This window comes from Canis lupus, chromosome 21, assembly GCF_003254725.2.
Source record: "Canis lupus dingo isolate Sandy chromosome 21, ASM325472v2, whole genome shotgun sequence".
NCBI classification, from domain to species: Eukaryota; Metazoa; Chordata; class Mammalia; order Carnivora; family Canidae; genus Canis; species Canis lupus.
Genome location: NC_064263.1, coordinates 18,846,414 through 18,870,543, shown reverse-complemented (window position 1 = coordinate 18,870,543; position 24,130 = coordinate 18,846,414). Strand labels below are relative to the sequence as shown.

The 24,130-nt window shown below is 37.0% G+C and overlaps 1 protein-coding gene and 1 long non-coding RNA gene across 2 annotated transcripts in view; one reads left to right on the top strand and one right to left on the bottom strand.

Annotated features, from left to right (window-relative positions):
* The window catches only part of TENM4 (teneurin transmembrane protein 4), a 2,722,049-nt gene that overhangs the window by 1,579,414 nt on the left and 1,118,505 nt on the right, over window positions 1–24,130 (bottom strand). The gene's annotated exons all lie outside the window — the stretch shown is intronic.
* Window positions 346–13,062, top strand: LOC125753278 (uncharacterized). The gene is made up of 3 exons (XR_007404700.1): window positions 346–397; window positions 2,473–2,618; window positions 12,260–13,062. It is a non-coding gene; the product is annotated as an uncharacterized LOC125753278 (long non-coding RNA).

The following is a 24,130-nucleotide window of genomic DNA, read 5'->3' as shown; positions in this document are numbered from 1 at the left end:
AGCAGACACCTAGTCCCCTAGACTATCCAGTATAGTAAAACAAGGAACAATGAACATTTTGGCTAGGTCTAGGTTAAAGGTCAGGTTCTGTTGCTTATTGTCTGAATGCAAAAATCACTTGAGAAGGTCAGTTAACTGTTCTCATCTATGGTTCACTAGCATAAAATAGGTGGATGAGCACATCTCCTGCCCATGTCATAAATCTACAGTGAGGACAAAGGTAGGTGACAAATCCTTATTTCTGTAAGCTGTCATTTTATGAAAATGTATATTTAAATCATTTACAGAAATTATACATCATTTATAATAAATTTATTTACAATACTAATGATAAATATTCCTATTCAGGGCACTGAGCTTGATTGATACACATGATCTTCTGAACAACAAGTGAAAGGTAAATAAAATATTCTTTACTTTGCATATGAGGAAACCGAGGCTTGGATTGTTTAAATAATTTGCCCAAAGTCATACAGTTGTCAATAAAATACTTTCTCTGTGATAACACAATATACAATGGGACACCTGGATGGCTCAGTGTTGAGTGTCTGCCTTTGGCTCAGGGCCTGATCCTGGGATCTGGGATCAAGTCCTGCATTGGGCTCCCTGCATGGAGTCTGCTTCTCCCTCTGCCTGTGTCTCTGCCTCTCTCTCTCTCTCTCTCTGTATCTCTCATGAATAGATAAATAAATCTTAAAAACAAAACAAAACATAATATACGCTAACTAATGACACAGATTAACTCCACAGGGGGAGGAAAAAATATGGCAACAAATTTTATTTCTGAATAATTTCAGAGAAGCATGTGATTCAATTATAATTCAATTATATTGTGATGACGCTATGCCAAACATATTGCTTCCCTCTGATATGGGAAGGAAATAAATACCAGTCTTCAAAGCCAAGACTGGACAACTTGACCAAGCTGAGTAATAAGTTATTTGCTGGGGGCATCAATGAAAGATTTTCATCACTGCTGCTCACATTTATATCCAGTATTCTGGATTCATTACCTCAGATGCAAGCCACAAATATTTATGCTATTTATTAATTCATCTGCATAGGAAATCTGTCCTTAGAAGGGTCTTTTAAAGGACAGACTATTAATTTTAATCACAGCATTCATATATTTTGGATTTTGTTTCTCTTCATATGTCACTCATTCATTCATTTATTGAATAAATATTTACTGAACATTAATTACATTTAACATCCTTGATTCGAAGATCATGAATAAAGATATGGAGCAGTAAGAGGTGGTTTATAGATAAAGATTATAGACCCTCCCCACTTTTTTTCCCCACCTGGGTGTTCAGGAATCAAAAATAATATCATCTGAGATTCATAAAGAAATACATATTGTCAGTTATACTGCAGATCTGGAATCTTATCATTTTAGCTTTGATAATAGTAATTTGTGATCAATGGTTCACAAATCACTAGCCCATGAACCAGGGACAACTCAGCAGAATTTTCTGGGCAGTGTATTAAAATTATAAATATCTGTTCCACATTTGTACCCAAAGATTTGAATAAGTCTGGAATGGGATCCAAAATACTTTATTTTTTCATTATAGGTAACTCCGATGTGCCACTTAGGGTCCACTGACTATATCAATATACGTTATTTTAAAGAAAATGATAAATATTTTGGATCCTCCCCCATTAATGTATGGGTACTTGTGTAAAATATAAATTTGATATGTCGTTTCAGATAATTCACAAAGCTTCTACAGGATACATTAATGTATCATTTGGTGGCTGTAGACAAGATTTACAATGCTTGATCTAGACATATTCCCTTATCTCAAAGTCATGACAAAACAGTCAAGGGGCAAGATAGATACCAATAATCTCTGAACAAAGAAGGGAAACTGAGGCCTATAGACGTTCCCCACATAACTCAGTAATTGTGTACTAAGAGTAACTATTTCTAAGAAAAATAGTTTCTTTACGTTCTTTTTTTTTAAAGATCTATTAATTTATTTATTCATGACAGAGAGAGAGAGAGAGAGAGAGAGAGAGAAAGAGGCAGAGACACAGGCAGAGGGAGAAGCAGGCTCCATGCAGGGAGCCCGACGTGGGACTCGATCCTGGGTCTCCAGGATCAGGCCCTGGCTGAAGGCGGCGCTAAACTGCTGAGCCACCCAGGTTGCCCTCTTTACGTTCTTTATACTCTGTCCTATGAAGAGAGATTAATCGGATCAAAAATGTATTCACACTGAAGGAAGTTAAAAAAAAAAAAAAGAAGATACAGCAGGACTTAACGAACGGTAGGCAGGCTGATAGATTGCTGGGTATGGGGAGCATGGTTTGTGAATACTCTCGTCTTGAGCTAGAGGACTTGGGACTTCAGCCAGAAGAGAGGACACAGACATTAATTAAGCATTGTTGAATGTTTGAGATAATGGAAAGAGGTTATAGGTAGGAAGGTCAGTTGACTTTTTGCAAGTTACATTGTCTCAGTTTTAGTTTTAGGTCAAAGAAATACAAAGTGCAAGAAAAAGAGAACGACCTTTGCATAATGATGGGAGACCTAAAATATGACAATTACAAGAGTTAAAGATTTGGGCAACTGAACTGATCAGCTATGACCTGACATCCCAAGCTTCAGAAGTGTAAGTTTAAATGCACCTCCCTCTTCACATATACGCACCCACGAAAGCAGGGAGAGAGAAAGGCGGGGGAAGAGAAACAGAAGTGCTGGAAAAGGCATATGCTGCTTCTGTGATGACTGATGAATTTGGATAAAAATAAGTCCTTAAACTGAGTGAAATTTTAAATAATCATTCTGAGATAGTGGATGTTATCAGTAGACCCTTCTATAGCATTCTAACTTAGGTTATACTTGAATTTAGCAGACAATTTTCAAACTGTAGTCCATGGAAACCTAAGGGGTCAGAGAATGTATATTAGAAGTTAGGGCTGAGGTAAGGAGTGGCCAGAGACAGAGGGCATCCTGCTCCCACAGAGCAGCTCCACCTTCTTGTTTAAAATATGGAGATTGTGCATAGCCCTGAGTTTGAATAAAAAAGCTCTGCAATTTTTTTCCAATATGGAAGTCATTGCTTAAAGGTAATATTTTTATATAAATACTTATTTGGACAGATTTAAATATCACATTACAGTTGTCATTCAGGAACATTATACCACCGATTTGAGCAGTAAGATGTTACACAAATGGGATAAAGAATATGGGCACACTAAAACATAGTGAGTGATTATATGATTGGAAATTGTCTTTGTGGTAAATACAGCATAGCATGATTAGACAATTAGAACATATCTGTGTACTTAATCTGTAAATGTCCTTTATAGAAAACAATCCACATAAAGGTAATATTTGATTTCCTAAAATGTTCTGAATCGAGTGATGTTCAAAATACCCTATCCAAATCTGATATAAATTTGTAGTCCAGTTTATATTTTCTTAAGGAAGTCTAAACATTCCAGCAATGTAATCTGGATGATAATCTAGATTCGAAGTTCATAGAGAAATAGTCTCACCTGAGTGTGCCCTAAAATCCAAGCACAATATATTGGTATATATATAGCGTCACATTCTTTAAAGCCCATTCTGGAGGAGAACATCTTAGGAGATTTTCTAATTGTGGAGAAAGTGACTGATACTTTTCAAGGCATGGCCACTTTATAAGGAACATGTAGTAATAGAAATATTAGTCTGGGATAAGACAATTAGTTTTGAATCACAGCTCGACCATGAGCTAGCTCCTGTGATCCTGGGCAAGGCAGTTTAGTCTGTGAGCCTCATTTTTTTTTTTCCTAATCTGCATAATAAAGGTAAGGTCTTCATTCTGTAACGTGAATGTGAGAATTAAATGAACTAGCACACTTAACTGGTGCTCACTAAATAATTTAGAATTCCGTTCAGAACCTTGTAGAAAAGTGATAAATGTGGATGAAAGATCTCCACAGCTTTACTTTGAAGGGCTCACGTGGCCAGTTTGGATGGGAAAAAGAAGAGATCAACCCAGTGGCTTTAGGAAGGTGTATGGATGATCATATATATATGTTCGGATTAGGGACTTCCACATTCTTTTCTGGATCTCATGGTCCAGCATTACTGGGATTGAGATCAACATTCACCAGGCCCTATAAACCGTGAGAAACAGTTGCTAAGTAAGTACAGATTTTTTTTTCCCCCAAACAAAGAGGAACGGATTGAAATTTGATCTAATTAAAGACATTAGTTTAAAAATTCTGAAAGTATAAAAGAAAAATTTCTCCATTCTCTATAAAATTCTCTTTACCTCAATGGCATCAGAGTTCATACCAATAAGCATTCTAAAAAGAATATGAAATAAGTTGATATTCAAAGGAGACCCAGATACATGGTGGAAGCACCAGGGAGACATGAATGCAAGCTAATTACCATGATGGGGACTGCTGTAATTATTCCACCATTTCATTTCCTTGAACACATTTGCAACAGTAGCAGAGTCAAAAAAAAAATCTGGTGTAGGGCTAAAATTATCAGGGCTTTCTTACTGGAATAATACTAGAGAACTGCACATAAATTTTAATGGTTTGAGAATTCCGAGGTGGCATTCTTGCAAAAAGTAGTTTATAGTTTTCTGCTTTGATCCTCCTTTGGTAACTACCCACCCCTGTCTATAACTGTCTACTATACAGTTCTCTAGCAAAGAAACATGTCATTTTTTTGCTTTTCAGAGCATTCTGTACTTAACCATCATAACACTGATCTTACCATATTTTTAGTGCTTTTCTATTTTCTGATTTTTTTTCTGAATAATTTAGGCACCATGAGGGCAGGCATTGCATTTTATTATTTATCATTATAATTCTAGTAGCCTTATATTGTTTATCTTTAAATGTTGTCATTTCCATGGGTGTGCAATGATCACATTATGATATTTATTTGCATTTCATTGATAAGTGATGATGTTGAGCACCATTTTATTTGCTTATTGGGCATTTAGATATCCTGTTTGTGATGTGTCCAAGTCTTTTGCTCTTTTTTCTATCGAGTTGTATGCATTTTCATATCAGTTTGCAGACAGGAATTCTTAGTGTCTCCTAGGAATGAGTTCATATATATGAGATAAATATATTTTTCTACTCATTCATTTTTTAAATCATTAGGTGAAAAATTATTACATATCTAATATGTTCCAAAGACAGTGCTAGTCTGACCAATTAATAAGGGTTGTTTTATAAATTGCTTATACATGTTTATGAGGAAGGAACATTAGTGAGTTTTACAGTAAAAAAAAAAAGGCTACCTAGGAAGATATATGATAGCTTCCTGCCTTTTAATAACCTATAACCTTTCACCTAGGCACTCTGAGTATCAAAGTTATTTTATAGTGTATCCTTTGCAGATGGACTATTTTTCATTAGAGGTATCAAGAATTTTCCTGAACATTAAATAGCTCTAAAATTATAAGCTGGCTGTGCATCTCTTAGTATGTATTGGGGGATACATATGCTCTGGGGAGTTGATAAATGAGAAACTTCTTTTTCAAAATAAAATTTATGATAACCAAGATTGTGCATTCATTAAGTAGCTTTTAGTACTCATGTAATTTCTATTACTAAAGAAATTCCAAAGATTTTTGTACCACAAATTTTATTTGGTACCACTGATTCTTCCTTCCCCTTATCTTTCCCTTTTCCCTTCCCTTTCCTTCTTTACTTAGATATAATTGTGATTTATCTTGTAAAAGTAGAATGGAGTTTAGCTTCTCAGTTTGACAGACTAACCATATGAAGATCATATGGGCATCACATTAATGAGAACAAAGGAATGATTACTAAGTGATGATTCACTCCTTCCAAATAAAAGATATCTAGCAAGAGTAGTTTAGAAGTCAAACCTTTTTCACTTAATTAATAACTTATTGATTTAGTTGATCAATCAAGAAATCTTCAAACAGTCCATCAACAATATTCATTAGCTTAAACTCTGTAGAATGGCCTATACTGTGCACTGTGTGGTCATAGGAGTACAAATGATGAGGTCCATCCCCTCCAAGGTCATATAGCCTAGCATTAGAGATAAGCCATGTAATTAAGATTAAATGTAGAAATGTGTGTATCATAAGCAGTTTACAGTTAAAGTGTTATGGCCATTTTTTAGATTTATCTTTTAATTCCATAACTGGAAGTCTGTATCTCCTACTTCCCTTCACACAGTTTGCCCATCCCCCTCCCCTCCCCTCTAACAACTATCAGTTTGTTCTCTTTGTATTATGGGTTTGATTCTGCTTTTTGCTTATTTGCTTGTTTGCTTGCTTTTTTGAGATTCCACACATGAATGAAATCATATGGTATTTGTCTTTCTCAGTCTGACTTGTTTCACTTAGCATAATACCCTGTAGGTCCACTCAACATTGTTGCAAATGGCAAGATTTCATCCTTTTTACATCTGCACAATATTCTAGTGTGAGTGTGAGTGTGTGTGTGTGTGTGCACGCATGCCACATTTTCCCTATTCATTCATCTATTGATGGCTACTTCTTTTGCTTCCATATCTTGGATATTGTGAATAATGCTGCAGTAAACATAGGAGTATGCATACTTTTTTCAAAGTAATGATTTCATTTCTATTTTTTTAAATAAATACCCAGCAGTGGAATTACTAGGTTATATGGTAATTTCTATATTTAATTTTTGAGGAACCCTCATTGTGTTTTCCACAATGGCTATTCCAATTTACAGTCCCACCAAGAGTGTACAATGGTTTATTTTTCTCTATTATCCATGTCAACGTTTGTTATTTCCTATGTTTTTGATTTTAGACATTCTGACAGGTGTAAGGTAGTATCTCATTGTGTTTTTATTTGCATTTCTCTAATGATTTGTAATGTTGAGCATCTTTTCATGTGTCTGTTGGCCATCTGTATGTCTTTGGAAAAATGTCAATTCAGGTACTCTGCCCATCTTTTAAATTGGATTGTTTGGGGTTTTTTGGTGTTGAATTGCATAAGTTCTTTGTATGTTTTGGGTATTAACCCCTTAACAGATATATTATCTGCAAATATCTTCTCCAATTCAGTAGGTTTTCTTTTTGTTTTGTTGATGGTTTTATTTGCTATGCAAAAGCTCTATATTTTAATGTAATTCCAATAGTTACTTTTGCTTTTATTTCTCTTGCCATAGGAGACATATTTAGAAAAAAAAATGTTGCTATGGCTGATGTTAGAGAAATTATTGCCTGTATTCTAGTCAAGGAATTCTACGCTTTCAGGTCTCAATTTAGATATTTAATCCAAATGCTTATTTTTGTGTATGGTATAAGAAAGTGATCTAATTTCATTCTTTACATGTAGCTGTCCTGTTTGCCCAGCACAATTTATTGAAGAAACTGTCTTTTTTCCCATTTATTGAAGAAACTATATTCTTTCCTTCTTTGTCATAGACTAATTGATTATGTGGGCTTATTTCTGGGCTCTCTATTTTGTTTCACTGAGCTATGTGCCTATCTTTGTCCAGTATCATACTGTTTTGATTACTACAGCTTGTAGTAAAATCTAGAATTGTGGTAATTCCAGTTTTGTTTTTCTTTCTCAAGATTGCTTTGACTATGTAGGGTCCTGTGTGGTTCCATATAAATTTTAATTTTACTTTTTCTAGTTCTATGGAAAAAATGCTATTCATATTTTGATAGGGAGTATATTGAATCTAGATTTCTTTTGGTAACATGGATATTTTCAAATATTAATTCTTCTAATCCATGAGTATGGAATATCTTTCCATTTGCTTGTGTCATCTTCAATTTCTTTCATCAGTGTTTTATAGTTTTCAGAGTACAGATCTTTTACTTCTTTATATTTTATTCTTTTTGGTGCAGTTGTAAATGGAGCGGTTTTATGAATTTCTCACTATCAATTTCTAGGTAATAATTTTGTATCCTATAACTTCACTGAATTTATTTATTACTATTAGTAGGTTTTTGGGTTTTTATTTTTGTTTTGTGTTTGCTTGGTTTTTTGTTTTTTTGTGTGTGGAGTCTTTAGGGTTTTCTTTTCTTTTTTTAGGGTTTTTAAATATATAGTATCATGTTATCTGCAAATAGTGAAGTTTTTACAACTTCTTTACCAATTTGGTTGCCTCTAATTTCTTTTTCTTGTCTGATTGTTGGCTAGGTTAGGACTTCCAGTACTATGTTGAATTAAAGTGGCAAGAATGGACATCTTTGTCTTGTTCCTGATCTTAAAAACTCTGTTTTTTATCATTGAGTAAGATGTTAGCTGTGTGTTTTTCATATATAGCCTTTATTATGTTGAGGCATATTCACTCTGAACCTACTTTGTTGAGAATCTTTACATTCTCAATGTATGAGAATGCATGTTGAACTTAATCAAATATTTTTTCTGCATCTATTGATGTTGGTGTTATATGGTATTATAATTTTCATCCTCTGTTTTGTTAATATGGTATATTATGTTGGTTGATTTGGAAAAACTGTACCATCCTTGCATGATCCAAATAAATCCTACTTGATTATGATGAATGATCCTTTTAATGTATTGTTGAGGGTGCTTTGTTAATATTTGCTGAGGATTTTTGTGATCTATGTTCATTAGGGATATTGGCCTATAGGTTTTGTTGTTGTAAGTGGTGGTGGTGGTTTTCTTGTTGTTGTTTTGTTTTGTTTTGTTTTTATGGTATCCTTATCTGGCTTAGGTATCAGGATACTGCTAGCTTCACAGAATATATTTGGAAGCTTCCTTCCTATTTTTTTGAATAGTTTGAGAAGAATAGTTATTAACTCTTCTTTAAGTGTTTGATAGAATTCACTTGTGAATCCATTTGGTTCTGGATTTTTATTTTTTGGTAGTTTTTGGAACACTGATTAAATTCCATTACTAGTAATCAGTCTGTTCAAATTTTCTGTTTCTTCCTGACTGAGTTTTAGGAGGCAGTATTTCTTCTAGGTTGTCCAGTTTGTTGGCATATAATGTTTCATAGTATTCTCTTACAATCTTTTGTATTTCTATGGTTTTAGTTGTTACTTCCCTCTCATTTTGGGTTTGTATTTATTCAGGTCCTTTGTTTTTTTCTTGATAAGTCTGGAGAAGTGTTTGTCAATTTTGATTATTCAAAGAACTAACTCTTGATTTAATTAAAACTATATATTTTTAGTCTCTATGTCATTTATTTCTGCTCTGATCTTTATTATTTCCTTCCTCCTATCACTTTGGGCTTTGCTTGTTCTTATTCCAGTTCTTTTATATGTAAAGTTAGATTGTTTTTCATTAGAGATTTTTCTTGTTCTTACTTTTTTTTAAGAGAAAGAGTGTGCATGGTGGGGGGAGGGGCAGAGTGAGAGAGAGAATGAGAGAGAGAGTGAAAATCTCAAGCAAGCTCACAAGCTCCACATTTAGCATGGAGCCGGTTGCAGAGTTCGATTTCACAACCCCAAGGTTGGTCATGACTCCAGCCATAATCAAGAGTTGGACTAAGCCACCCAGGCACCCCTTCTTGTTTCTTGATGTAGTGCTGTAGTGTTATATATTTGGGGTATGGCCATTTAAAGAAAGATTCAAATTCCTGAGGGAGTTTTGAATAGAGCTATGGAGGCTTGGGGCTGAAAGGAGGCAATCTCTACTTGAACTGGTTGATATGATAGCCTTAGTCACCTGCAAATATTTACATTTAGATTAACTAAAATAAGAATAAATGAAAAAAATTCAATTTCTTATTTGAATTACCCCAGATTCTAGTCTCAATCAATACCTACACGTAGCTTGTGGCTATGGTATTTAGTGACATAGATATAGAAAATGTTCTTTATCACAGAATATTCCATTAAACAGGACTAATCTAGACAGAAGAGCATGAACAAAACTCAAGTATAGGAAATTGTGTAGTATATCTGTAAAAGAGTAAATGTTTTAGTTTACTTAGGTAACTTGAAATAAATAATTGGAAACAACTTTGGAAAAAAATGGAATTAAACCATGGAAGCATTTGAGACTGAGTTTTGTTTCATTTTTTTTTAAGATTATTTATTTGAGGGAGAGCATGAGTGGGAGAAGGAACAGAAGGAGGAGAGAATCTTAAACAGACTCCCTGCTGAGTGTGGAACCCAATGTGGGGCTTGATCCTACAACCCTGAGGTCATGACCTGAGCCAAAATCAAGAGCTGGATACTTAACCACTGAGCCACCTAGGTGCCTCTTTTCACTTAATAAAAGGTGATAAAAATACACACTAACAATGTTGATTTGATTGGAATCAAGAGTGGCTTAAAGAGGGAAGAGAGGGTTGTTTTATTTTTAAACTAGATGATAGTGGAAATGAGAAATTAGAGATTTTGCCCACCCCTCATTTGTTTTAAAAATATGTATGAATATATATTCTAGGTCAGCAATTTTCTAGACAAAGATATAGTGATAAACAAAATAGATAAAAATTCCATCTTCATGCAGGTTACATTTAATGGGATGAGTTGGCTAGAGTTTAAATTCATTTAGTTCTATGTACTTTTTACAACAAACCTGGAAAATGGGTATATTGGCTTATATTCTGTACATGAGATTAATTGCCAAAGGTTCCAAACTTCCATAATAACCATAATAATAAAGTGTTAATGGATGGTCACAGCTATATTATATGTTTATACAATGTGACTCGGACTGTTCTAGGTATTTTACTAGTCTCATTTAACATTCCTAATCACTTTATAAAGAAGAGATTAGTATTTTAATTTTCTTTTAACAGGTGAGAAAACAGGTTTTTACATGATTTGTCTAACCTGACCCAGTAACTAAGCAGTAGTCCAGGATTTGAACCCAGGTCATCTGAATCCAGAGGCAACTGTAATGTAGAATGCAATGCACATACATTTCTTTGGTCTTAAGTCCCATGCTCAGACTTAGAAAAAAGAAATCACACCAGTCAGTGTCTTGATCTGCTGTGGAATGTGAGTAAAGGGAAATAATTAGACTCCTAGATATCTGTGTCATTCATTTAGGAATATACCATAACTATACCCAGACTTTACACTGTCCTCTGAATAAACTCTCAGTTCACATTGTCACTGCTCTGACCACATTAACATAGTGAAAATGGTCTGATGTCTTCCATGGGAATTAATCCTAAAAAGAGGGCAAAGGAAGAACAACATGAAAATATGTACCCAAGATGTGAAAATGAAAGGGATTTGAGGAGGAATATCCCTGTGACCACACTGATTGGGATAGGCATTTTCACTAACACTAAGAGGTACTCACAGCAAGTTCAGAGCTCTAGTACCTTCCACTGTCAAATCTTGAATTGATATTCTCTAACTCACAGTCTAAGGAAGCACTTACCTGAGGTAGCTGATTGGTTAGTTTACCTCTTTGGTGAATGAGTGACATTTCTAAGTATGGGCAAGTGGCTCAAAATTCAAGACCCTTCACTCTGACTCGCAGGCTTCCCAAGAGGGGGACTAAGGATGCACAGGCACTGGGACATCTGATTGGGTACATCCCTGCGGATGTTGTTTCAGCCCTTTGTGATCGGTTACAAATTGATACATTTCCAAGCATAAAGTCTCATGTAGTCACTGTCTCCCTTCACTTCTCTTCTAAGCTACATTTCATCAAACCCCATACATTTAATACCCTAAAAAGAGTCAGTCCTCTCTCACCTGCCCCTGCCTCACCCTTACCCATCCCCTCAGTTACTCCAAAGGCCTCCTAATCTTGCTCCCAATTCCCCATTTCCCTGTTACAATGCGATCCATTCAAACCTTTCCTCTGATTAGTCTTTTTAAAATTCAGATCTGGCCATGTAAATCCCTTGATTAGAAACCTTTATTAATCCCAATTGATCTTTGATGCTGTCCAAGCTTTTTAACATGGTTCCCAAGGACTCTCATAATCTGATCTTTTTTTCTCATCAATTGACACTCCCCTGTGTGTGTTGTCTCCAATAATTTTCATCCATTTGTCCTTTCCTGAAATCATACCATGTACTTCATCATACCTCCTCTCCTACCTTTGGAAATAGTGATATAAATTAAAATTCTTATTTTTTGTGTATTTACTTTTACTCTCACATATATTTTTAAATATTTTATTTATTTATTCATGAGAGACACAGAGGGAAAGGCAGAGACATAGGCAGAGGGTAGAAGCAGGCTCCCTGTGGGGAGACCGATGTAGGACTCAATCCCAGGACCCCAGGATCACAACCTTAGCCAAAAGCAGATGCTCAACCACTGAACCACCCAGGTGCCCCTTATTCTCACATATTAATTTGTAATTCCTATTTCTAACTTCAGGAAATACCTAAATCAGACTCCTGGGAATCCAAACCAAGCCTTGACTTCCTGAAAGATACTCTCTTCCAGGCCAATGCAGAAGTCTCTGAAGCAAGATTCCCAATATTTCCCTGAACCCAAAACTTGAGATGGAGGTATGTGTGGTGAAGGCAATTTTATTTAAGAGCCTATACCTGTTGTTCCTCTACTTTTCCCTGCTGATAAATATACATCCTTGATGCTAATCATCTGCACATTCTGACAATGACTGAATAACTGATAACATATTTAATAGCTGAGTTCTGCTAGCCAGGCATCCTTTTCTCCTCACTCTCCTCCCAGGAAGGCACCTTGTGTCACTGGGAAAGTATGGTTCCTGGCAGCGCTGGGGACTAGCAAGCCTTTTAGGGACCATGGCAGGCACACAGTACTGGAAAGCAGAGGCAGCAACTGAGAACAGAGATCAGACATGGAACCAACTGTCCTTCTGTGGGTAAACCTACTTTCTTCTTTTGCCACCAGCGGGAAAGATCACAAAGATCCAAAATGGCCAAGGAAAAGCAACACTGCTTTTGAAGAAAAGGGGGAACCAGGTTATTCAGACTGGTTCTAACGTGGACTTCAACAAAAGGGGCAAGGAAGGGAAGACTGTTCATAAGCACTGTTCATAAGACTGTTCATAAGCACTTATAAAACTGAGCCATACAAAGGTTGCCAATACAAACCCATGGGTGTGGGGCATCCTTAGGGATGAGCAGAGCGAGATATTTCAGGCAAAAGGTAACACCCTTGAGGCAAATTTTTGTCATTTGATTTTAGATGTCTTAGAGATCACAGAATCACTGAATAAGGCTTTATAGGCACAAATTCAGAAGTTTAACGAACTTTACAAACTTAAAATTTCTGGAGTCTCTTGCCTTTTGACTGTATCCTTTTGCCCAAAGAAAATGAATGATGGGTGGATGGCCATTTTCTCCTTTTGGTCTCAGAAATTTTGCCCTGGATTTTTATGAGATAGGAACAGTATCAGAATTCTGTACATCCTTCTTCCTTCCCAGAGGATAACCAGAAAGGAGTTCTCTTCTCTCAGGTGGATACTCTTCACCAAACAAAAACTACTTGTCCAAAGGTAAAAGCATGGAGGCAAGTGCTAGGCTATTTGTTCTTCATATGCATACCCAAACATCACCATGTAGCACCACTCAATTTTAGAGTCAGTAGTGGGCACCTGGGTGGCTCAGGTGCTTTTGAGCCATGGTCTGATACAAAGGCAGATGCTTTTGTATCAGACCATGATCTCAGGGTCCTATGGTTGGGCACCTCATCTGGCTCCCTACTCATCAAGGAGTCTGCTTCTCCCTTTCCCTTTGTCTTCTCCCCTGTGCTCATGCTCCTGCTGTCTCTCTCTCATAAATAAATAAATAAATAAATAAATAAATAAATAAATAAATAAATAAAATCTTTTAAAAAAGAGACAGTAGTATTTACTGAATGACTTTTTTCCCTGGCTTCAGTTGTGACTCTTGAACACTTTGCTGGATTTTGGTTTAGGACACAGAACAGAATTGCTCTACATGCTACAGGGGAAAATAAACTGGAGCTTGGCACTGTGAAGGAGGGAAACAGGAATGAACAGGGAAGAGAGGGAGGGGATCAGTAAAAAATAGAATCTTTAGGTGAAGGAATGTGATTCCTCTCTAAACTTTGGAGACTATTAAGCTCACGTGGTGTTAAGCATCTACAGATTCCTTGTGGAAATCAGTGAATGCTTTAGGTTTTGTGTGGATTGATGCTGAGCAAAATAGAGCCAACTTAAATGGCCAAAAGTATTAGAAGGTAAAGAGGAACATACAAGTTCCTAAGATAAATGGAAGTTTGGGGGAGAGCTTGAGCTTTTCTGGGCGTAGGGATTGGTAGTATCTGAGAAGAGTCTGCCCAGATCTTTATGTGCCAGCGTCCCTGAGCTGACATTTGGGTAACATCAGGTATTTTCGCTGACTCAAGTTTGATGTAGTCGAAGCCACCTCCAGAGGATAAGGAAAGGGCTTCCAGCCACAGTTCTAGCCTAGTATGAAGACCAGACTTTGATGTGCAAGTGCCAATGCCATGTGTCACCTCTTACGGAAACTCCAAGAGCAGCATTGTAAGAACTGTAAGAAACAGCCATTGACCTTCAGCTATACAGTTCTTGAGAAATATAAAAACTTTTCAAGGTTGATTAACAGGGTAAAAAGTGAGCATACAGAGTTGAATGAGGAACTGTATTTGTATCTAAAATAAAGCAATTGGGATGTGGACTTCTTCCATATAGAGAGGCAGTGTAGAATAACAGAAGGAGCTCACATCAATGATGTATCAGCTCACCCTCCTTCTCCATGGAGACCCCGATAATGTGGAAGATGGGTACAGGCCAAGAGCAACCCTTTCTCATGCCTACTTGACTGACATGATGGTATGTTTCAGTTTGTGCAAGCATGTCCCAAAAAGTTCAGTTTGGGGCCATTTGTTGTGGGATTGGATAAGTCACTTTCTTTCCCTGGTCACAGATTTCTGAAGCGAGGGGTTGAGATAGATGATTTTAAATATCCCATTTAGCCTTATGAAACTGAGTGTAGATTTCCATTCCTCAAAACTCATTCCCTTTAGAGCTTTGACTCTCAAGGATCCAAGTAGGAGAGAACATTTTGCCCTATATTCAGCATGCCACAGGTTTGAACTTCTCAGCTGTAGCTTTCGACTGTGCTCAAATGGCCAGAAGTGAAATGCTGTGGTGTAATCATAAATTAGTGACTAATGTGACTTTAAACATTTAAGATACAATACCATGCCAGACATATTGGCTGAATATTCATTAAGCAAAACATTTTTATCTCAAAATTAAACCAGTAAAATGTTCAAAATGCTTTGAATAGTGGCTGATCTCAACCCAAATTACTGTCACAAAATATGGCTCAGTTTTCGGCTTGGTAGAACAATGCCTATGTCCTTTCTCTGACATGGATTTTTCCCCCCACTATTATGATACATCCATATCCACAATTCAAAATGAATAGCTGTTTTCTTGGTAAAGAGAGAATTTTCAAAGAATACTCTCTCCTTCATGCAAGTTTGTTCATCATAACCCCCTTCTCTGATCTTGGATTTTGGGACTTCAGCACCAAACTGAGTAATAGTACTTTTACGACATTACAAATTTTTGTCAATCAATGATGACTTTCTGAGACAAAAGTGCAAAGGGAAAGAGCATGTATTAATCATTCAATATATGCCTAGCACAACGTCTCTTTCCCAGGCATTCACTGAAATCTTCTTAAATAGGATAAGTGAGCAAACACACACATGAGAAAGGCACGCTGTTCTTTCCCAATGAATGCCCAATGCAGTCCTCCAGGATAGTGATTGTAGTACTCACACTCCAGGAGAGAAAGGTGCCTGCGCTTCTGCAGCTAGCAGGCAAACAGTGGTGAAAGAATTTAAATGGATACAAAGCTCATACTTGATGGGAGAAAAGTGGAACTTAAAGATGTTTATCTGTGTCATAGGAATAACTATATATGAATTTGCCTTTACTCTACTGGGGACGTTATATGCCTGTAGATAGTATGTTGGAGTATAAGACCACAAGGTTTAGGATCAGAGAGATAGGTTTGATTCTCATCTCACTGTGCAGTGAGCAAGTTTATTAACACCAAGGCTCAGTTTCCTTATCCACAAAGTAAGGATCATATTACCTAAAAGGGTCATTCTAAAGGTCAGGGAAAATATGTACAGGGGATCCCCATATACCCTGATGTTTTCTGGTGTTCAACAAATGGGAGCTATTATTATTACTGTCGATGCTGATTAAATGTTTCATGAATGGGAGCCTCAATTACACAAACATTTAAGCAACTTGGTAGCATTTCAACTTCTGAAAAGTGAAATAACACACGTAACCTTTTGAAACCCCTAATGAGCAAATGGAAAGTGAAAGTTCTGGCACTAAAAAGTCATTACTGTAAGAGAGGTAATTATTAGTGTGAGCTGCCCAGAGTATCACTGACTTGACTTCTAATTTTGTTTGGAACAAAGGTCTTAGCAATGCATAATCAGTTAAAACCCCTAAAAGAAAACAGACTTGCCAGAGCTGCATTCATCCATCCTTTCCTTACTGCAGAAGTTAAGTTCCTTACTATGGCTCTAAAGATCTACACACACTCTTTCTGCACCTTCCAGGTGAGTTTTGCTTTGTGTTTAGCAGTCACAAAGTGAATAACAGCTCGCATAGCTTCTTGGTTTCTGTATCAGCAGCTCTCTCAATTACACACCCTGATGTTCTAGGCCTGCCTGAGTGACTGAGTGGTGTTGCTAATGGAGTTTTCTCTGCTTATCCTGTAATAATGGAAAACTGTTTTGGTTTTATTTTTCTATGTAGTGTAGCTAGTTGTCCCTCAGTCTTTCTTTACATGCACAAACACCAAAGTAAGACTGCTTGATGGTGTTGCCAATCCAAATTGGTGTGAACATGTAGACTTCAATTACATTTAAAAATTAAATAAAAATTGAATTTAAATTCCTTTGCTTGATGCTTGAGAGAAAGATGCTACGGGAGGTAGGGGAAGCAGCAAGTCTAAGGAGAATATAGTGTCTAAAGACAAAAGTCCCCAGTTCAAATTTTGGCTAAGCAAGCATCATCATCTTCCTTGTCAGTATGAAAATAGCAATTATAACAACAATAACTATCACAAAAAAATAATAAGTATCTGATTTGTTCCAGGTCCAATAAAGCCATTTTAAATGTTTCATATCACTTGAATTTACAATATTAAAAGGAATATAGTATTTTTTTTTTCAGGTCAAAAATTGAGTCTCCAGTGATTATATTATGGCCTACATCTCTCAAGTTGCAAATGACAATGAGGATGCACATGGATGGTGTGACTCCAAATTCATGTTCTTTTAACTATATGATTCCATATTTCTACTCATATTCTACACCTGTGATAGTGTTTAGGTCACATGAACTCTCTAAAGCTCTGTGCTTTTATCTGTATAGTTGTTATTACTAATTGGAACACACAATTACTTGAGAATCAACTACAATAATACATAAAGACAGACATTTTCTGTTGGAATGTGCTATGTCACTAATAACTAGGCAAGTTTTACCCCTGACAAGAGATATTTTTATTTTATCACCTATCATTTTTATAGCAACAATATCTGCTACCTCCCCTCTACGGGGATTCTACCTATAAGATTGGGGACAGAACAGCTTTGCCCCCAGTTTTCCATTAGTTCCTTCCCTTTTTGCTTAGTGCAGTCATCAGATGAGTGCTGCCCAGTGGCAGATAGCAAATGGGGGGAATCCTCACTCTCAAGATTGCCAAGGATGAAGACATACACTAGAGGGTGAGTCTTCAGTTTGTCCTCATTTATGGCAAGCTCCTCAGCAAGGGGATCCCAGAAGTATCTGTAAGATGGATTGGAAATAGGCACAGAAAAGTCAGTTTGAGAAAGGTGGGATGAGCTCATCACAGGACATCTGAATCAGACAAAGAATGTTCTACTTTATGTAATCTGTTCCCTAAGCACTGGAAACCACCAGTGGTTCCTCCCCACAATAGTGGCTAAATCCAGTCTGCATGGGCAGCCCCGGTGGCGCAGTGGTTTGGCGCTGCCTGCAGCCTGAGGCTGTGATCCTGGAGACCCGGGATCGAGTCCCCCATTGGGCTCCCTGCATGGAGCCTGCTTCTCCCTCTTCCTGTGTCTCTGCCTTTCTCTCTCTCTGTGTCTATGAATAAATAAATAAAATATTAAATAAATAAATAAATAAATAAATAAATAAATAAATAAATCCAGTCTGCAGGATTTTAGCCCTTGCAGCAAACCCTTGCAGCTTAGTCATGGCCCCTTCAGATATGCCAGCCTTAGCAGAGCAGAACACTCTCTTCAGGAGTACCTACTTTTGAGCTCGGATGCAGGAACACCTGCAGTGTAGCCGTCCCCACCCCCTGAAATGTGAATTGCAGTTCTTTATACCCCTCCTCCAAACTTTTTAAGAATTTCAGTCTTTTCCCTTCCCATCCTGCAGTTGCCAACTCCATGATACCTTAGTGTTTCCTTTGTCTTTTCAAGTCTTACTAACAGTTTTATACCTAGTTAGTGATGCTCTTATTTTAAGCAGCCTTTGCTCAAATAGCAAAAGTGAGGAATTTTAACGAGTTTGCTATTATTCATCCCCTTGATAGGAATTGATCATAGCATAAACCAATTTACCCAACTCACCATCACTTACTAACATAACCCTCAGAGAAAAGATGAACATTAAAGTTTTTAAGAGGTGTGTGTGTGTATAGAATGTAGACCTACTCCTGTCACATGACCAGTAATTATGTCCCTTGAATTTTCAAGGGTCTTGTTTCTTTTTTTTTCCTCCAACTTTACTGAGATATAACTGACAAGTTTAAGCTGTGTGACTTATTGATTTGATACACTTATATATTACAAAATGATTAACATCATATAACACTTCCATTATGTCACATAATCACTATTCCTTTTTTTTTGTGATGAGGATGCTTAATATCTATTCTCTTAGCAACTTTCAAGTATATAATACAGTATTACCAACTATAGTCAGCATGCTACACATTAGACCCCTAGAACTAATTCATGTTCCATCTGAGAGTTGTACTCTTTGACCAACATCTCTCAACCATCCCTCTCTCCACCACCTCTAGTAATCACTATGCTAATCTCTGTTTCTCTAAGTTCAGCTTTTTTAGATTCCATATATAGGTGATATCATACATTATTTGTCTTTCTCTGACTTATGTGATATTGTAGCCGATGTTGCCATCTGATTAGAGTTTAGGAATAAGGATATTCAAAAAAGAAAGAGCAACTTCTATAAAATGTTTATATACATAAGTGAGATAGATCTGTATTCTAGAAACTGTTTTAAGTCGAGACAGTAGGAAAGCAGGTGGGGAAGTGGTGGGAAATGGACAGAGAGGTAGAAAGGGACTTACTCTGATGCAATGCTAAGATTTTGTTCTGTCACAAGACCAGAGGAATGCAGAATATGTGAATCTTTTTTAAAAAATATTTTGAACTAATGCTCAACTTACACAAAAGTTATAAAATATCATATCAAGAGTTTGCTTGCTTCCTTCTCCCCATATCCCCTAATGTTACCATTTTACACAACCACAGTAAAATGGTCAAGAATGGGAAATTAATAGGAGTACAATATTATTAATTCAACTACAGACCTTATTCAAAACTCACTAGTTTTTCTTGTTCCAGGATCCTGCCTAGGATCTCACATTGCATTTAGTTATCTTTCTTTTATATCTTTTAGTCTACGACAGTCTCTAGGTCTTTCCTTGTTTTTCTCATTATACTGACACATTGGTGAACACTGAGCAGTTATTTTGTATAATGACCCTCAATTTGAATTTGTTTGATATTTTCTGATGACTGAAGTGAGATTGTGAATTTTTGTCAAAAATGATGTGTGTTGGGCAGCCTGGGTGGCTTAGCGGTTTAGCGCTGCCTTCAGCCCAGGGCATGATCCTGGAGACCCGGGATCGAGTCCTACCTCGGGCTCCCTGCATGGAGCCTGCTTCTCCCTCTGCCTGTGTCTCTGCCACCCCCCCTTCTCTGTCTCATGAATAAACAAATAAAAATATTTTTAAAAATTATTAAAAATGATGTGTGTTCTCAGTGTCCTTTCATATCAAGAGGTTCCTAATGTTGCTATAAATTATTACCAGTGAGGTTAAATTTGTTTACATGGTTAAGTTGGCATCTTCTGGATTTCTCCAACTATCTTTCTCTTTGTAGTTGGTATCTATTATGCAATACATACATTGGAATGCTGCAAATACTATTTCTTTTTTTTTCAAGAATTTATTATTTATTTATTTATTTATTTATTTATTTATTTATTTATTTGGGAAAGGGAGAGATTGAGCAAACGAGTTGGGGGAGGAGCAGAGGGAAAGGGACAAGCAGATTCTGTCCTGAGTGCAGAGCCGGATAGGGGGTTCAATCTCACCACCCTGAGATCATGGCCTGAGCTGAAATCAAGAGTCAGATGCTTACCTGACTGAACCATCCAGGCATTCCTGCAAATCTTATTTCTATTAAAACTTTCTTCCATGAATTTGAACATCCACTGGAAGATTTTATCAACATTTATTGCTGTGGTATTTGCCTAATGCTGATTTTCTATTTTATTCCTTCCATCTGCATAAATTAATTAGAATTCCTTTGTGAGGAAGAGCTGAGCACAATAGCAATATTATCTTATAAAAGAATAATATAGAAGAATAGAATATCAGATGCTGGACTGGAAGTAGTGAGGTTAGAGGTGTATAGCTTAGTGACTAAATATATGGAGAAGCAGAAGAAGAGAGAAAGCAAGGCATGGAGGAGTCTTTTGCTTTGGGTGGCTGCTGTTACAGATACTTGAGAGGAGGAACCCAGTAAAAGGGGTTGGTCCATGGAAGCATACCCTGATCTTTAAGGTGAAAACTCATTTGAAGCTTTATACTCTTTGATCTTCTTTTTAAAAATGGATTTTTAAAATTATTTATTTATTCATGAGAGACACAGAAAGAGAGGCAGAGATAGGCAGAGGGAGAAGCAGGCTCCCTGCAAGGAGCCTAATGCAGGACTCCATCCCAGGACTCTGGGATCACTCCCTGAACTGAGGGCAGATGCTCAGCCACTAAGCCAACCAGGCATCCCTATTCTTTGATCCTCTTCATGAAGTACTTCCCAGACTGAGAAAGGGGGATTCAAATATCTGTTGTAGTTATCTCTGCAAGTTGACCAAATCGAAGAGTAGATGACAACATGGTCTAAAGTACTAAATCTATATATACATGTGAGGTGTTATAATTACTGTCATGTTTATCCTGCAGACTCATCTAGTGGACACAATTAAATACAAATACATGGGACAAGACCTTTCATGATGTGGCTCTTGCCCACCCTTGTGGCCTCATCTCTAGTCATGCCTTTCCATTTCAGATCCTGTGTTTAAGTCGATTCAAACAACTGACAGTTCCATGAATATGCTGCAGCATTTCATATTTCATGCTTTTGCAAAGTTTGCTCTTTGAGCCCACCCCTAACCTTCCAACATAACTACATCCTCTGGTTGACTCCTACACTTTCTTTTTTATTCAATGTATTTATCTCCTCCTCTAAAGCTTTCCTGAAAGCCCCAGGCTACTATGAAGAGAATTTGTATATACCTCTACTATTATATTAAATACATTGCATTACAATAGTTGGTTTATGCTTTTAAACAATTTGATAATAACATTAACTTTATACTAAAGTACATAATATCTATGAATTGCTTGTTATAAGCCAATACCTGCACTATTTTATTTGTCTCCTATAATGTGGTTACTATTATTTTTACCCAATCTATAGAATAGGAAACAGACTAATAGGTAAGAGGCTACTTGACTCAGATTATTCAACTGGCAATTTTGTCCTAAGTTGCCTGTCTACCCAGGCTGTATAGCAAACCACGGGATCTAATATCCTTCTCTCAAGTCCTTGGTCTTCTAAGAGAATGGACAGTCTTTAATCTTTCCCTTCATGCCACTGTATAAACTGGGAGTTGACAATAATGGAAGAGACCAATATCTCCTAGTTTGGCATGTTGGAAGTAGAACGTGTGTGGGAGGGCACTGGCCTTATAGCGCTCATTCACCCTGAAGCCCTTACGCCTTATCAGGGTCTCAAGTAGCCATCAAATGCTCTCTAGAAAAGATGCAGTCCCTCGGTCTATTTTCCTCACATACACATTCAAGTCTATTAGGTCTGGCTTTGTTTTGTGCAGCCAGCTGAGTCAGCTACATATGTGGGAAAAGCTTCTGATCAGAGTGAGCTAGTCCTCAGACACAATGGGTTCTGTGATGTCTCAGCCCTGTAGAACCGTAGCTGTTGTTTCCTGGACTTCATCCTCCCCTGCAACTGGCACTGGCCCTAATTGTGACCAATTTGGAAGTTCCAATTGCATCTGCTGTGATAAAATATGTACAGAAATAAAAAAAATAAAAAATAATAAAAAAGAAAACTCACTCTGTGTGTGTTGGGGGGGAGGGGACTTCACAGATTTCTAATGAGTACTTAAAATGAAAACATTGCTCTTCCCATCAAATAGCATTGCAATTTCCCAGGGTGCAGGTTTCTCTGCTCATAGGCATGCACACAATGGATATTTTCATTAATATGTCTCCCCACAGTTTTGTTGAGGTTACCACTTAGAAGTGAGATCTTGAATACAGTCTTTTAATAGGGCCTAAAATGGTTGGGATGATAGGGCATCTCAAATCATCATAAGATACAATTATTACCAGACTGAGGAGGCACAAAACACCAACAAAATTCTTTGAGTGTAGGGTCAATCTAGGTACTACTACTATTTCTTTTTGTCCCCACTGTGGCAGATAAGTATTTTGTATCTGGTAGATATTTAAGCACTGTTTGATAAGTCAATTGAAGAATACCCCAAATAACAACAACAACAACAACAACAAAAGTAGGAAGACAAAAAGGAAGGTTTGGAGAAGGGAAGAGATATGTCTTTAGCCATTAATATTTGTAATGCTTGAAATTTATTTACCCTATAGCCCCTCAACCTCACAAAAAATATGAAATAATTATGAAATAATTATTTTTATTTTATCAACAATGAGGACTCTAGGGCTTAGAAGACCCCTAAGGAGACCACCCCCCCATGTAGCTTTGAGAATCTGAGAATCTTTATTCCGTTCTAAATCAAAGTTAAAAAAAAAAAGACTCCTCTTCTGCCACCCACATCCCCTAGGCAGCAGCTTCAAGCTCTCATCACACATCTAGAGTTGGATCACCTAGGCTGGATTCTGATTCCACCATATACTAGCTGTGTGGCTTTGAGTGAATTAACTAACCTTTTTAAGCCTCAGTTTCCCCATCTGGAAAATGAGATTAATAATAATATCAATTTCATAGAGTTCTTGATAAAATAAAATTTTTAAAAAGTCCTTAGAATAGCATCTGAACAGAGCTGCATTTAATAGTAATACTAATAGTCATGATATGTTCATGAAAGCATGTAATCAATACATATTACACATGTCATTTCAAATCCACACAAGAGCCATGAAAAAGAAATAAGATAACTCCTTTTCTGTAGATCAGGAAACTAGGCTCAGACAACTCAAAGGCCTTGCTCCAGCTCTAGAGCTAGTAAATGAGAATGCTAAAATTTATCCCCTTTAGTTTCTAAAAAAAATTTTTTTTTTATGATAGTCACAGAGAGAGAGAGAGGCAGAGACACAGGCAGAGGCAGAAGCAGGCTCCATGCACCGGGAGCCCAAAGTGGGATTTGATCCTGGGTCTCCAGGATCAAGCCCTGGGCCCAAGGCAGGTGCCAAACCGCTGCGCCACCCAGGGATCCCTATCCCCTTTAGTTTCTAGATAGCATTTTATTTTACTCCCTACAACTTTTAAAATTCATTTTTATACTCTGTTTTCCCCACTAAACTATAAGCACATGAGAATAGCGACAATACCTGTTTTACTCATAATTATTTTCCCAGTACCTAAAACAGGACCTGAAATAAATTATCCTTAATAGTAAGTGAGTGAGTGAGTGAGTGAGTGAATGAATGAATGAACGAATGAATCAAAATGCAATATATGGACCACTAAGGTCACGAAGAGGAAATCCAGAGGGCTAGGATTATTCCCAAATATATCACTATTCATCAGGGTGATGTTAAGCAAGTCGGCCCATTCTCTTGAGGTTTGGCTTTCTTTTCCCCCAAATAAAGATGCTAGACTAGGGACACCTAGTGGCTCAGTGGTTGAGTGTCTGCCTTTGGGTCAGGGCGTGAT